The sequence below is a fragment of the Lissotriton helveticus genome, chromosome 2_2 (assembly GCF_964261635.1).
Source record: "Lissotriton helveticus chromosome 2_2, aLisHel1.1, whole genome shotgun sequence".
NCBI lineage: Eukaryota > Metazoa > Chordata > Amphibia > Caudata > Salamandridae > Lissotriton > Lissotriton helveticus.
In genome coordinates this window covers 250,873,585-250,885,680 of record NC_136060.1, presented here as the reverse complement: position 1 = coordinate 250,885,680, position 12,096 = coordinate 250,873,585, and the positions used below count along the sequence as shown (strand labels likewise).

General features: G+C 45.2%; 1 protein-coding gene across 1 annotated transcript in view; it reads right to left on the bottom strand.

Moving 5' to 3' along the window:
- SEL1L3 (SEL1L family member 3) overlaps window positions 1-12,096 on the bottom strand; it is a 684,155-nt gene that overhangs the window by 326,303 nt on the left and 345,756 nt on the right. The window lies entirely within an intron of this gene.

Below are 12,096 nucleotides of genomic sequence, written 5' to 3'. Positions count from 1 at the left end.
GGAGTCCCCTGCGCCAACAGTACGTCACAAAAAGTGACGTACTGGTGGCGCAGGGAGCTTGTAAATCTGCTCTGCAATATCTAGAACTCACCGCTATGCAGTGGGAGTGTATGTAATGTACTACTTTGGAAGAAAAACAGCGCACAAACACCTCCTTACAGTGGAAGTAAAAAAAATATATACAAATAAATAAAGAGCAAATATACGTGTGCAGTTGTATGTACTATGCTATTACAAAGTCTATATTCTATCTTTCAGATCACCAAACTGGAGGGTAGACTATGAACCAGCACATGCTTAGACACACAAGAGAGGCAAAAGGTGAGCTATGAATATTTTGTTTATTATACTGTTTTATTAAAGTTATGTTTCTAGGTCTTTATTGTATTGTTATCTTTAGGTTACGTTTCCAGTTATTTATTGTTGTTTCAATAAAAGTTAATTAAAAAACATATATACTTTTTTTTTGGGGGGGGGGGTAGCGGTCCCCAATAGAAATGATATTTATAATTTGAAGTATAATTCTGAGACTAACTCGTTACCAGATCTGTACCAGACTCTATAGCTACAACTAAAGGTCCTAATCCAAAACTTTAAAAGTACAACACCATTAGCAACATAGTGTGGTGAACTTCTAACCTCTGTGCTCACGTAAGTGTTCCATGAACTGTTACTATGGTAACAGACAGAAAGCCATTTGGGGGTAGGGTTGAAAGGTACTGGCTGTACAAAAAACATTATATTTACCCTGGATCCTCTACAAGACAGAAAGGAAAGCATAGTAAAACAAAACACAATACCAGATTTACAACCCCCTTGCGCCACTTTCGCGTCCAAGGCCCCCACCCCCTACAAAATTAAAAGTGTGTGGGCCTCAATGACGCCCCTCAAACCCTGGGAACAACCACCCCCAAGAGATTTCTGTATTGTGTGAGGAGGGCTGCGTGGCCCTCCGCCTGGTGCCCTCGAGAGCCCTGGAGACCCCCAAGCCCAGAGCCCGTTCCTGCAGTATCCCGGGGTGCCTACCCGTGGGACACTGCTGTTTGCTATGAGAGGGCGGAAGTCTCCCCGCTCCTGCCCTCCCATAACAAACTTAGTTTGAATTTTGAAAGACAGAGCAGTGAAATCTGTTCTCACTTTCAAAATCCAAACAAGATTGCATTTCCACATGCAAGATAGCATCTCCCCATGTTTAAAAGCAATGCCGGCTCCCAAAGAACGTGGAATGCCGGACCGTGGGGGCATAGTGGTTCCCCTCACGGTCCCCAACATTTCTTTATAAGACCCGGGGGATACTATCCCCAGGAATATTAGAAAGTTCTGATAGGAGCTATTTTTTAACAGAAAAAGTAAAAGTTGTGCACCCAGCTCAGTGCAGCCCCCTGTTGTGCACGCCCTGGATGCACAACTCATAATCTGTATAGTGCGCAACTCCAGCACCTTTGGTGCACACCTTCTATGCATTTGGGAGCCGGCATTACTTTTCCACAGCAGGAACTACTAACATGCAGCTCCCCATGTAGAAAAGCAATCTGATTTAGATTTTGAAAGAGAAAAAATATTTCCTTGCTATGGGAGGGCGAGATGGGCACCCCGGAACATTGCAAAATCCGTCCCTCCCACAATACATAAAGCCCCGGGCAGTGGTGGTCCCCGGGGCTTTGAAGAGCGTACTATTTTACCGTTAAAAACAAAATAGCCCCCGGGGCTTACATGAAATGTTGGGGACAGTAGAGGGAGCCCCAATGCCCCCAAGGTCCCACGGTCCCAGCCGGCTCCCCGCGTCCTTCTGGAGCCGGCATTGCTTTTCCTCAGGGAGAACAACTAACATGCTGCTCCCCCTGAGAAAAAGCAATCTGCTTTCCTATTTGGAAGAGAGAGCGGTTTAACCTGCTCTCTCTTCCTAATAGGAAAGCAGTTTCCAATGACAGGGTAGGAGCCGCGAGGCTCCCGCCCTGACATTGCAAACTGCAGTGTCCCAGGGCTGTGCACTCCGGGACACTGTAGGAGCTGGCCCTGGGGGGTGGCGGTACACAGGTCCATCTTGGGCTCCAGGAGGGGGGCCACGCGGCCCCCATCCAACACTTTCAAGAAGCCCTGGGGTAGCGGTCCCCGGAGCTGGGGAGGCCTCAGAGCCCCCGAATTAATAGTTTAAAGCCGCAGGGGGTGTCGCTCCCCGGGACTGGGGGGGGCCTCAGACCCCGCCTCAATTCATATTTTAAAGCCCCGGGGGTGGCGGTTCCCGGGGCTTGGGGGACCTCAGAGATCCCCCTCAATTAATATTTTAAAGCCCCAGAGGGTGGCGCTCCCCGGGCTGAAGGGACCTCAGAGCCCCCCTCAATTAATGTTTTGAAGCCCCGGGGAGAGGAGGTACCCAGGGTTTGGGGGGACCTAAGAGCCCCCCCCACACATATACATTTACATTTACTGCGGGGGGCATGAGCCCCCTCCGCACATATATTTTTAAAAAAGCCCCGGGGGGTAGTGGTCCCCGGGGCCCTCCTTGATAATAAACTACATTCCCCCCGGGCTAATTAGCACTAAATCGGGCTTTAGGTTTTTCTTTTTTAATTGCATGCCATACGCGTATCCTACGTGCATCCCGCAATTTAAAAAAAAAAAATTACAACATTTTTACTTCGTCTATAGATATATCTATGATTTTACTTTTGATTTTCTAAGGAACTACTGCACGGATTTACACCATTTAACAAAAAGTGTCATCTGCGAACTAAACTCTACCTCTCTGCCAAATTTGGTGTAATTCTGTTCAGCAGTTCGGGCTGTAGCCCATCCTAAATGTCCCTATGGAAAATTGCATGGGGAAAACACGTTTTGGGACCCCCCTTTTTTCTCGGCCCCCGCTTGACGAATCACCCCCAAACTTTCAGGGAAGGAGCGGAGCAGGCCATTTTCTTGGAGAATTTTGCGAAGATTCATTTACCCGCGCCAAAGTTATTCCAAATAGAATGTTGCGGATTTCATATGAAACTAGGTTCTAACTATAACTACCTACTGGCGACCGCCAGTAGGTAATAGATATATATATGCTTTGCGCCAAGCTACGCATGCATGATGATGGGATGGTGGGAGGAACAGATTGTGTGGAGCGATGCGAATGAACATCTGACGCAACATGTGGTCTTCTGGACCCGCTACATCGATGATGTTTTTATGATTTAAGGGGGTAGCAAACCTGAACTAGACCAGTTCCTCACGTGACTGAACTCCAACAAAGTCAGCCTACGCTTCACACACAAGATTGACAAAGGGGAAATGGATTTCCTAGATGTGCATGTGAGGGTGTGCATGTGAGGGTGGAAAATGGGAACCTATCTACCTCCTTACATAGGTAAGCCACAGCGGGGAACAGCCTCCTCCATGCCAACAGCCATCACCCCCCTAAACTGAAATGGAGCATCCGTATGGGGATCTCATAAGGGCTAAACGCAATTGCAACACTGAGATGAGTTATGAAAAGGAGAGAAAGGTCATGACCCACAGATTCAGGAAGCGAGGCTATCCCGATAGAATCTTAAGTGCAGCGACCAAAAGAGCAGAATCCAGAGATAGGGCTTCCCTGGTAGTAAAAAGACCAGGACCCAAAGAGGGAGGGAGTGAGATCCGATTGATAACAGAGTACAACGTTGAATCACACAGGGTCCGGGAAACTCTGAGGAAACATTGGCATATTGTTAAGAATGACCCGAAAATAGGAGCGACAGTCAGCAAAGTCCCCTTGGTGTCCTACCGAAAATCTAGATCCCTGATAGACATGTTAGTTAACAACTACATGGGTGGGAGTAAACAACAGAGTTTCTTCAAGTGCGGCAGGTACAAGGCCTGTAGCACAAGTAAAAACAGAAGACCATACCCCTTGCCTACCGGCAAAACAGGCGACATATCCAGATTCATAAACTGTAACTCTGATTATTGTGTATATGCCATTGTTTGTCCATGTGGTAAAATGTACGTAGGAAGCACGATCTTCCCTGTGAAGAAGAGAATCCTTGAACACATCAGGGCGATCAAACATTGTGATCTGAGTTACTCCACTGCTAAACATTGGTTAAAACATCATGATAAAAATGCCAATAGTCTATCTTTCTTTGGTGTTGACAGGGTGGCAGCAAGTCCCCAAGGGGGGAACGGGGAGAAACAACTGCGAGTGCTGCAGTCTAGGTACATCTTGCTCCTCGACACCAAGAACCCCTTCGGTCTTAATGAGGACGAGGAACTCTCAGTCCACATTGTATGAGTACAACTTAGATATCTGGACTCTGCTTCGCCTTGTATAAGTGATACATGGTTTCTCTGTTCATGCTGTGTGGCGGGGAGGGGTCTCCACCGCAACACAGTGTCAGCAGGTTGGAGAACTTTCACGTAAGGCCTCGTACCTGCTAGGGTCACTAGACCTCCCAAGAATGGGTAGATACCCTTTTGATTTTTCCTCCTTTACCTCCTACCATGATTAAAGTTTTTTCCCTCATCATGTATACATGAAACCCCTCCTGCCCCAGCAACCTAACTTAGCCTGCATTTTACTGTAAATAACTTCCCTTTTTCTTTTTTGTAAATAACTTCTCTGTTCACCTCCACCTACCCAACACGACGGGCACTTGCCGTCACTCACTCTTCCGGCCCTCCCTCCCCATATTTAAATGAAGCGCAGGTTGCCGCGCTTCATTTAAATATACCCCTGGGTGGGACAAATCCCGCTGAGCCTGTAGCCCTGGGGACCGCCATCTCCCCGGGGCTGAATCACTGAAATGCATGGGGGCCATGCAACCCCAGCTGCCCCCAGGACCGCCACCTCCACGGGACTATATTAAAAAGATAATGCATGGGGGGATCCAGCCCCCGAAAAAGCGCTAGGGACCGCCACCTCCCTGGGGCTAATTTACTGAAATGCAGAGACCACGCAGTCCCTCCACAGCCTGGGGGAACACCACCACCCCAGAGTATGTTTAAAATAATGTGTGGGGGACTCTAACCCCCGTACGCAGCCCCGAGGACCACCATTTCCCTGGGGCGCGTATACTGAAATGTGGCGACCATGTGGCCCCCCGAAGCCCCGGGGACCAGCACTTCCCTGGGGCCATATGTAAAAATAATGTGCGGGGGCTCAAGCCCCCCCCCCCCCACACAGCCCAGGGCAATGCCACCACTAATATAATTAAACGTGGGGAACCACCACCACAAAAGCAATGCCAGCTCCCACAGGAGGCGGGGAGCCGGTAGGGTCTGCTGGGGCCTTGAGGCTTCCCCTATGGTCCCTAACAAGAAGCCATGCCCCAGGGATGGGGTCCCTGGGGCAATATCAGGCTGGGAGGGGGAACTCCATACCCCCCGACCCCATAAAAAAAAGTTGTTCAAGGCCTGCCCTGGGGAATGGGGTCACTGGAGCCAAATTAGGCCTGGGAAAAGGGCTACATGGCCCCCTCCCTTTAAAAATAAAGGCCTGGCCCCGGGGGATGGGGTCCCCGGAGCCAAAATCAGCCTTGGAAGGAGGACCATGTGGCCCCACTCCCTTTTAACAAAAAATATATTAAAAATATAGGCCTGCTCCTGGGGTCTTGGGTCCCCATGGCTGAAATCAGCTTTGGGAGGGGAGCCATGTGGCCCCCTTCTATTTATTATTTAAAAAAACATTGGTTACACCCGGGAGGGATTTGGGCCCTGGGGCCTGGCCCCCTCAGTGTGAAATTAAAAAAAATACAAATAGAGGCGGGCTCCATGAGATGGGGTCCCCAGGGCTAACATCAGCAGGGGGTGCCGCCCCCTTCCATTTTTTTTAAGGGGCATGCCCCGGGCGACGGGGTCCCCGGGGAACAAAATGGTCAAGAGAAGGGGTGCCACAGGGCCCTCCTTCCTCAAAAATATGTAAACATCTTTTAAAAGCTGCAACTCGCTGGAGGCCCCACCCCCTTTCTCCACTACGCTGTAAATGCCCTACCTGGTGTGCTCCTGGATGAGGGAGGAAGTCCCCTACTACTAGTAGTGGGTCAGGAGGTGTGTTTGCAGAGTGGTGGGGAAAGGGGGAGTGGCCTGCTATCAAATTTCAGCAATCCTGCTGTATGGGACTTACTGGAGGTAATTAGAGGGGTAGTTAGCCCCCAAGGACATCCTTGTGGGCCAACTACCCCTCCTGTTACCTCCAGTAAGCACCACACAGCAGGACTGCTGAGAAGTTGTCTGAGGAGGCACTATACCAGCTGGTCTCCAAGTGACAAATGTTCCAGTAATATTTACAGACCAACCAGAGTGCCTAGATGGATTCAGCCATGTAGGGACAAAATGTTCGCGAGACTCGATGTTTCACTCTATTAAGACAGCGGAGTGATTGTGCCTAAAAGAACTAAAACTGATAAAAGAATTGGAAGAACATTTTCTAAACAACACAGCAGTTCAGAACGCCCAGGCACTCTTGGCTAAAATTGAAAAAGAGGACGAAATCTTTAAAGAGAATACAGAGGATTTAAAGCGATCAAAACTTCAGAAAGATATCAGTAATTTTACAGAAAAGAAGACCTATCCGTACCTCGATAAGGAATATTATAAACAGCCTGCCAATGTTGGTATGCTCCGCACTTATGGCGGCAGAAGCAGGAGACAATACACCACATTCTCTGATGCCTCTTTGTATTCAGATCATTCAAGTGACTCGGAACCTTCAACCAGTAACTTTGGAAACAAACCTAGACAATTTTACCAACTGGGGTCTTTTTTAGAGCGAGAACACAGACGGCCAACAGGAAGAACAAGACCAGCACAGTGGTACAATGGCCCACCTCCTCCTCAACAATACCAAGGGGAGATCACGACTCGGAGGAAAGTATATCAATGTAGAAGAGGAGAAGAATTCTATCTATAATCTGTCTAACTATACCTAATCACAAGAAGAAACAACAGTGCTCCAGAAAGGGTTGTCTTTCATACCTACAGTTAAACCAGACATTGGCCAAACTAAGCTGGAGATACTACAACTTTTCAGAAAAATTAGGCTGAAAGTCTTCTTTTCAAACAAACAAGTGACCACGACTATCAACTATTCGGGGCTCAGGCACCCCTCGACGCTCCTCCCTGCCTCTGATTCAATGCCCATTGAATTGCTCGAATTCAAAAAGAACGTAATGAGAGATCTAAACACACTAGATAAAAAGAAAATCTACACCAAATGGAACTTGTCAAAAAATGAGAATACAGCCTTGGATAAACTAATGGAAAATGAAGAGACAATAATAAAGCCTGCAGACAAGGGTGGTGCTATTGTCATTCTACAACGTGACAAATAGGAATCAGAAGTTGCACAACAGTTGTCCCAAGAAGAACACTACAAACGTTCAGATCAAGATTTTACTAACTTGATTAAAACTAAACTTAATAACCGTATCACCGTTGGAGAAACGGAAGGATGGTTGTCTAAAAAAGAAGCACAGTATCTGAATAATGATAACCCTAGGACGCCAATTATATACGTCCTACCAAAGGTCCACAAGGATATTCAGAATCCTCTCGGAAGACCAATTATCTCAGGAGTGAATTCCATCCTAGAAAGACCAGCTAAATACGTGGCTACCTTCCTAAAACCTCTGGTAGGAGATACTACCAGCTAAGACATGATACAGGCCATCACACTACCGGAGGGGCAACTGTTTGAAAAAGAAGAGGAATGTCTAGTTACGCTAGACGTTAGCTTATATCCAAACATCCCGCAAGAAGCAGGGTAGGAAGCTATTGAATTCTTCTTGGAGAAATGTGTACGTCCCCACAATGTGCCGACTACTTTTTTACGTCAAATGGCTAAAATATCTCTAAAATATATTTTTTTCCATTTCAACGGATCCCAATATGTAGAAATAAAAGGAGCCGCAATGGGCTGTCCTTTTGTGCCTGAAATGGTAATAATGTTTATGGCTCTATTTAAGGCACAGATGGATTTACAGTAATAATCCATATGAAAATGTGGTACCGTTACATTGACGATGTTTTTTTGCTATGGAGAGGCTCAAGAGAAATAATCATGGAATTCCTAAATTGGGTCAACAATAGGAACAAAGATATCCAGTTCACAATTAACTATAATAAAACCGAGATGAACTTTCTGGACTTGATGATAAAACACGAAGAAGGGCTTCTGTATACAATCCTCTACAAGAAAAAAACTGATAGAAACACCATACTTCACTTTTCAAGTTTTCACCAACGGAACCTTCAGGAAAATTTGCCGTTTATCAGTTTTTAAGAACAAGACACAATTGTATGAAAAAGGATGATTATTTTGAGAACGCGAAAGTACTTATGGAGAAACTGGTGGAATGCGGTTACCCGAGAAAACTCCTGAAGAGGGCTATTAAAAGAGCCTGGTACACTCCCAGGGAAACACTTCTTATACCGAAAGAAAGAAATGAAAATGTCCCCCTGGTATGTGTAACCACATTTTCGGGGTGCACTAAAGACGTGAAGAAAATAGTGCGAAAAAATTGGGCCACAGTAAAAGCACTGGAACCACTGAAAGATCTTTCGATCTTCGCACTGAATAAAAACAGAAGTATAAAGGACAAACTGGTACGGGCCGATACCTCAGAGAGAAAAAATACCCAGATACTTCGAACTTTACTTTCATAACCACCTATCAAAGGACACAGAAAATGTGGTAATTGTTCCTCTTGTGACAGCACAATAGAAGGCTCTATGTTTACATATGGACACAAGTTTGTGAAACATGAAGCGTTCACTAACTGTAATATGCACAACGTAATATACTGTGAGGTGTGTCCATGTCCGAAAGCATATGTTGGAAAAATGACCCAAGCCATAAAGAAGAGAATCACACATCGTTCAAGAATTAGATGCAAAATTACAACTGCACCAATGGTAACACATTGTATGGAATATCAACACGCCTCCAACGACTTAAAATGGACAATACTAAAACATGTGTCTGGCAACAACATCGATAATCTCTTTTCTCGATTTGAAGCCAAAACTATTATGTACCTAAACACAATCAATAACGGACTGAACAAAATGAGTGAGATAAACCACTGTGTATGATCAAACTATGACAATGGTTCTTCTTTCCTCTTTCCCCCCTTAGGTTTTAGAGACAGAATTCTAATAGGGCGCTACTTAGGGAACTTATGGCATTTATAGTGAAGACACGTAGATTGGCTTTCTTTACTTCTTAACTAAAACATGACTGCCGCTTCATGAGTATTTGGGACACCAAGCGTCCAAGAATTCGGCTGCCAACGAAAGTCTGAGCCCGAGGCACATTCGAACATTAGTACGTGTCTCATTTAAGAAGGTCCAGCTCCAAACGCAGGAACTGGAACTAGGATAAAGTCAGGCACAACTAGTTCTATGGAAGCACCTCCATGAACGCTGAAGGATGGGGATTTGTTAAAAAAGGTGCCCACAGCTACGCAAACATTGGAGCTCCTTTCCTACGTAGGGAGATATTTGCTGTGCCGCTTCACAAAGGTGAGCGTGAAGCCAGGATCAGCTTTCAGGTACCGAAACAAGAAACCTCGCCCCCCCGGAGAACACGAGCCGCGTGTGGGGTCCTGAAGTACTTGCAACTAAGCACAGGTACATTCCTGCTGTATGTGCCATGGGCAATCACTAAGGCGAAATGCGATTACGTTTGCTCGCATGCATAATGCATGCTTTGTAAAAGACTATGACTTGCCGTTTCCCTGCTGTATGTCTTATGGTCAATCACTGAGGTGACACACGATACTCTCTGTTCGCATGCACACTGCGGGTGTGAGAAATCACTATGACTATGCGCCATCTCACTTTGTGCACACACCTGGGGACCTCTTCGAGTAACCACGAAGACAGTAATCCCTTGATTTAAGACACCTTACACAACTTTTCCTCTCTCCGGGGCAGTCTCAATAAACACCAGTAATTACTAATATTTATAATTTACACAAGTAGCAAAGCGCATCCATGTGGCGCATATACATCAGGGATAATGCCCATGCATTATAATGTTTTTTTCCAGCCTATGCATCCCCCTGATTGTACCATAAAGGAATTCCTCGCCCCTGAAAAGTCAAGAAAAAAACTACATTTGGTATGTAATGCTCCAGCTATCCAATTGCACTTGTCTGTAAATATTAGATATATAAATAGCGTTTCACTAGCTGCTGATTTTTAATCACACATGTACTACAAGTCCTCCTTGAGAAAGATTTACCCTGATGAAGACCTTCACTTTAAGAAGTGCCAGCTAGAAGGTCGAAACGCGTTGGTTACCTGTCTCTGAGAGGTTCGCTCAAGATCCTAGCACCGATTTTGGTCCCAGTTTCGGACACAATAGAGCCTACGGCGTAAGGCCCTATACTAGGTTCAAGACATTGGTGCGACCTCCTCTTGGCACAAAACACTAATGTACTTTGAAGACATTAATGAGAGGTGTCCCTGTATTGTCCATTGAAAAAGGAGTTGTACTGTCCACTAAAAAAGGAATTGGACTATTATTGGCCTGATGAATTATACAGTCTTTGGTGCCTGATAGCATCAATATGTTTCATGTTGGTAAATTGTATAGATGTTTGGGTATTGTAAATAATGTCTAGATGTACATAAAGTATGTTTTCTTTGTCTAGCTAGTCCTGCATAGGGTGAATGTGTTTTGGGTAAAGTAAACAAAAAAGTTCCTTATATTCAACTATAATCCGGGGATAAATAAAAAATCCACTGGTAAAAAAGAAAATTTGGATCTATGGTGTCAGAGGTAGTTTGTTTTGCACGAGAAGTTATCTGAGGCCATGCCCCCTTTCTTCACCACTCTGTAAATGTGCCTTCCGGCGAACTACTAGTAGGGGGATAAAGTCCCCTTGGCTCTAGAATGACCTTGGGGGCCAAGAAGTCCTCCTGGTACCTGCTGTAAGTCCTACATAGTGAAAGTCCTGAGAGCTGGTCGGAGGCTCAGCCCCCTTTCTCCACCACTCTCTGCAAAAGTGACTGCTAGTTAAAAAACCTTGGAAAGTCACTAAACTAAAGCAAATGTTACAGTGACTTTATAGTTAGGAATTAGCATTTAATAAATCTTAAAAATTCACTAAAAAATAAGTATCACATGGACATTATAGTTAGAGTCAGATTTTACTCATACGAAACCAGAGAAATTAAGCTGTTATAGTTACCTGAGTTAACTATAACTTGTGCCCCGCAATGCACTGCTTATGACCTCACATATTTCATCACTCATGACATGGTCAGTTACATAACTAAGGAAATCACTGATGACATGGTCAGTGCATTCACTGATGACATCTCAAATGACATCACTGATGACATCGTCCAGTGACTGTTTTTAAAAAGTTTATGATTGTTAAATATATATACTAAGGTGTATTGGTGAATCCGTGGGTGCATGACTGTCTGTATGAATGACTCAGTGGGTGCGTGACTGACTATAAAAGTGTGATTACGTGTCTTAGTGAATGTATGGGTGAGTGACTGGTTGTGGGAATGTGTGTATCAGTTTGTCAGTTGAAGTCTAAGTGGGTGTACGAGTGTGTTAGTGGGTATGTGAATGGCTATATGGTTGACTCATTGGTTGTCTGGCTACCTCTATGGTTGTTTGTGTGTGTGGAGAGTAAGTGGCTGTGTGGGGTACTGAGTGCATGTGAGAAGCTGGGTGAGTGAGTGTGTATGGCTGTGTCAGTATGAGTGTGTAACTGGGTATTTGAAAGGCAGTATAGGTGAGTATATAAGTGACTGTATGTGTGAGTGAGTGAATATGCTTGACTATTTGGATGAGTGTGTGCTTCTGTCACTAACTGTATAGGTGAGTAAGTACATATTACTATTAGTATGAGTAAGTAAGTGGGTGTGTGTGTGACTGTTTGGGTGAGTAAGTCTCTGTGTGATTGATGGTATGGGAGAGAACTGTTAGTGGTTATATAGCTATCATTTAGTTAAAGCCAAAAAGCGGGCCTTCAGATGGCTAAAGTCTGCTTTGCGAATTACAGTTGGTTCGTCTCAGTATCTTTTAAACCCAGTCACTTACTTCTTATTTTATTTTGATTTTAAGGTTACTGGAACCGAGTACCTGAGTCCTGTAATGGAGGCCAC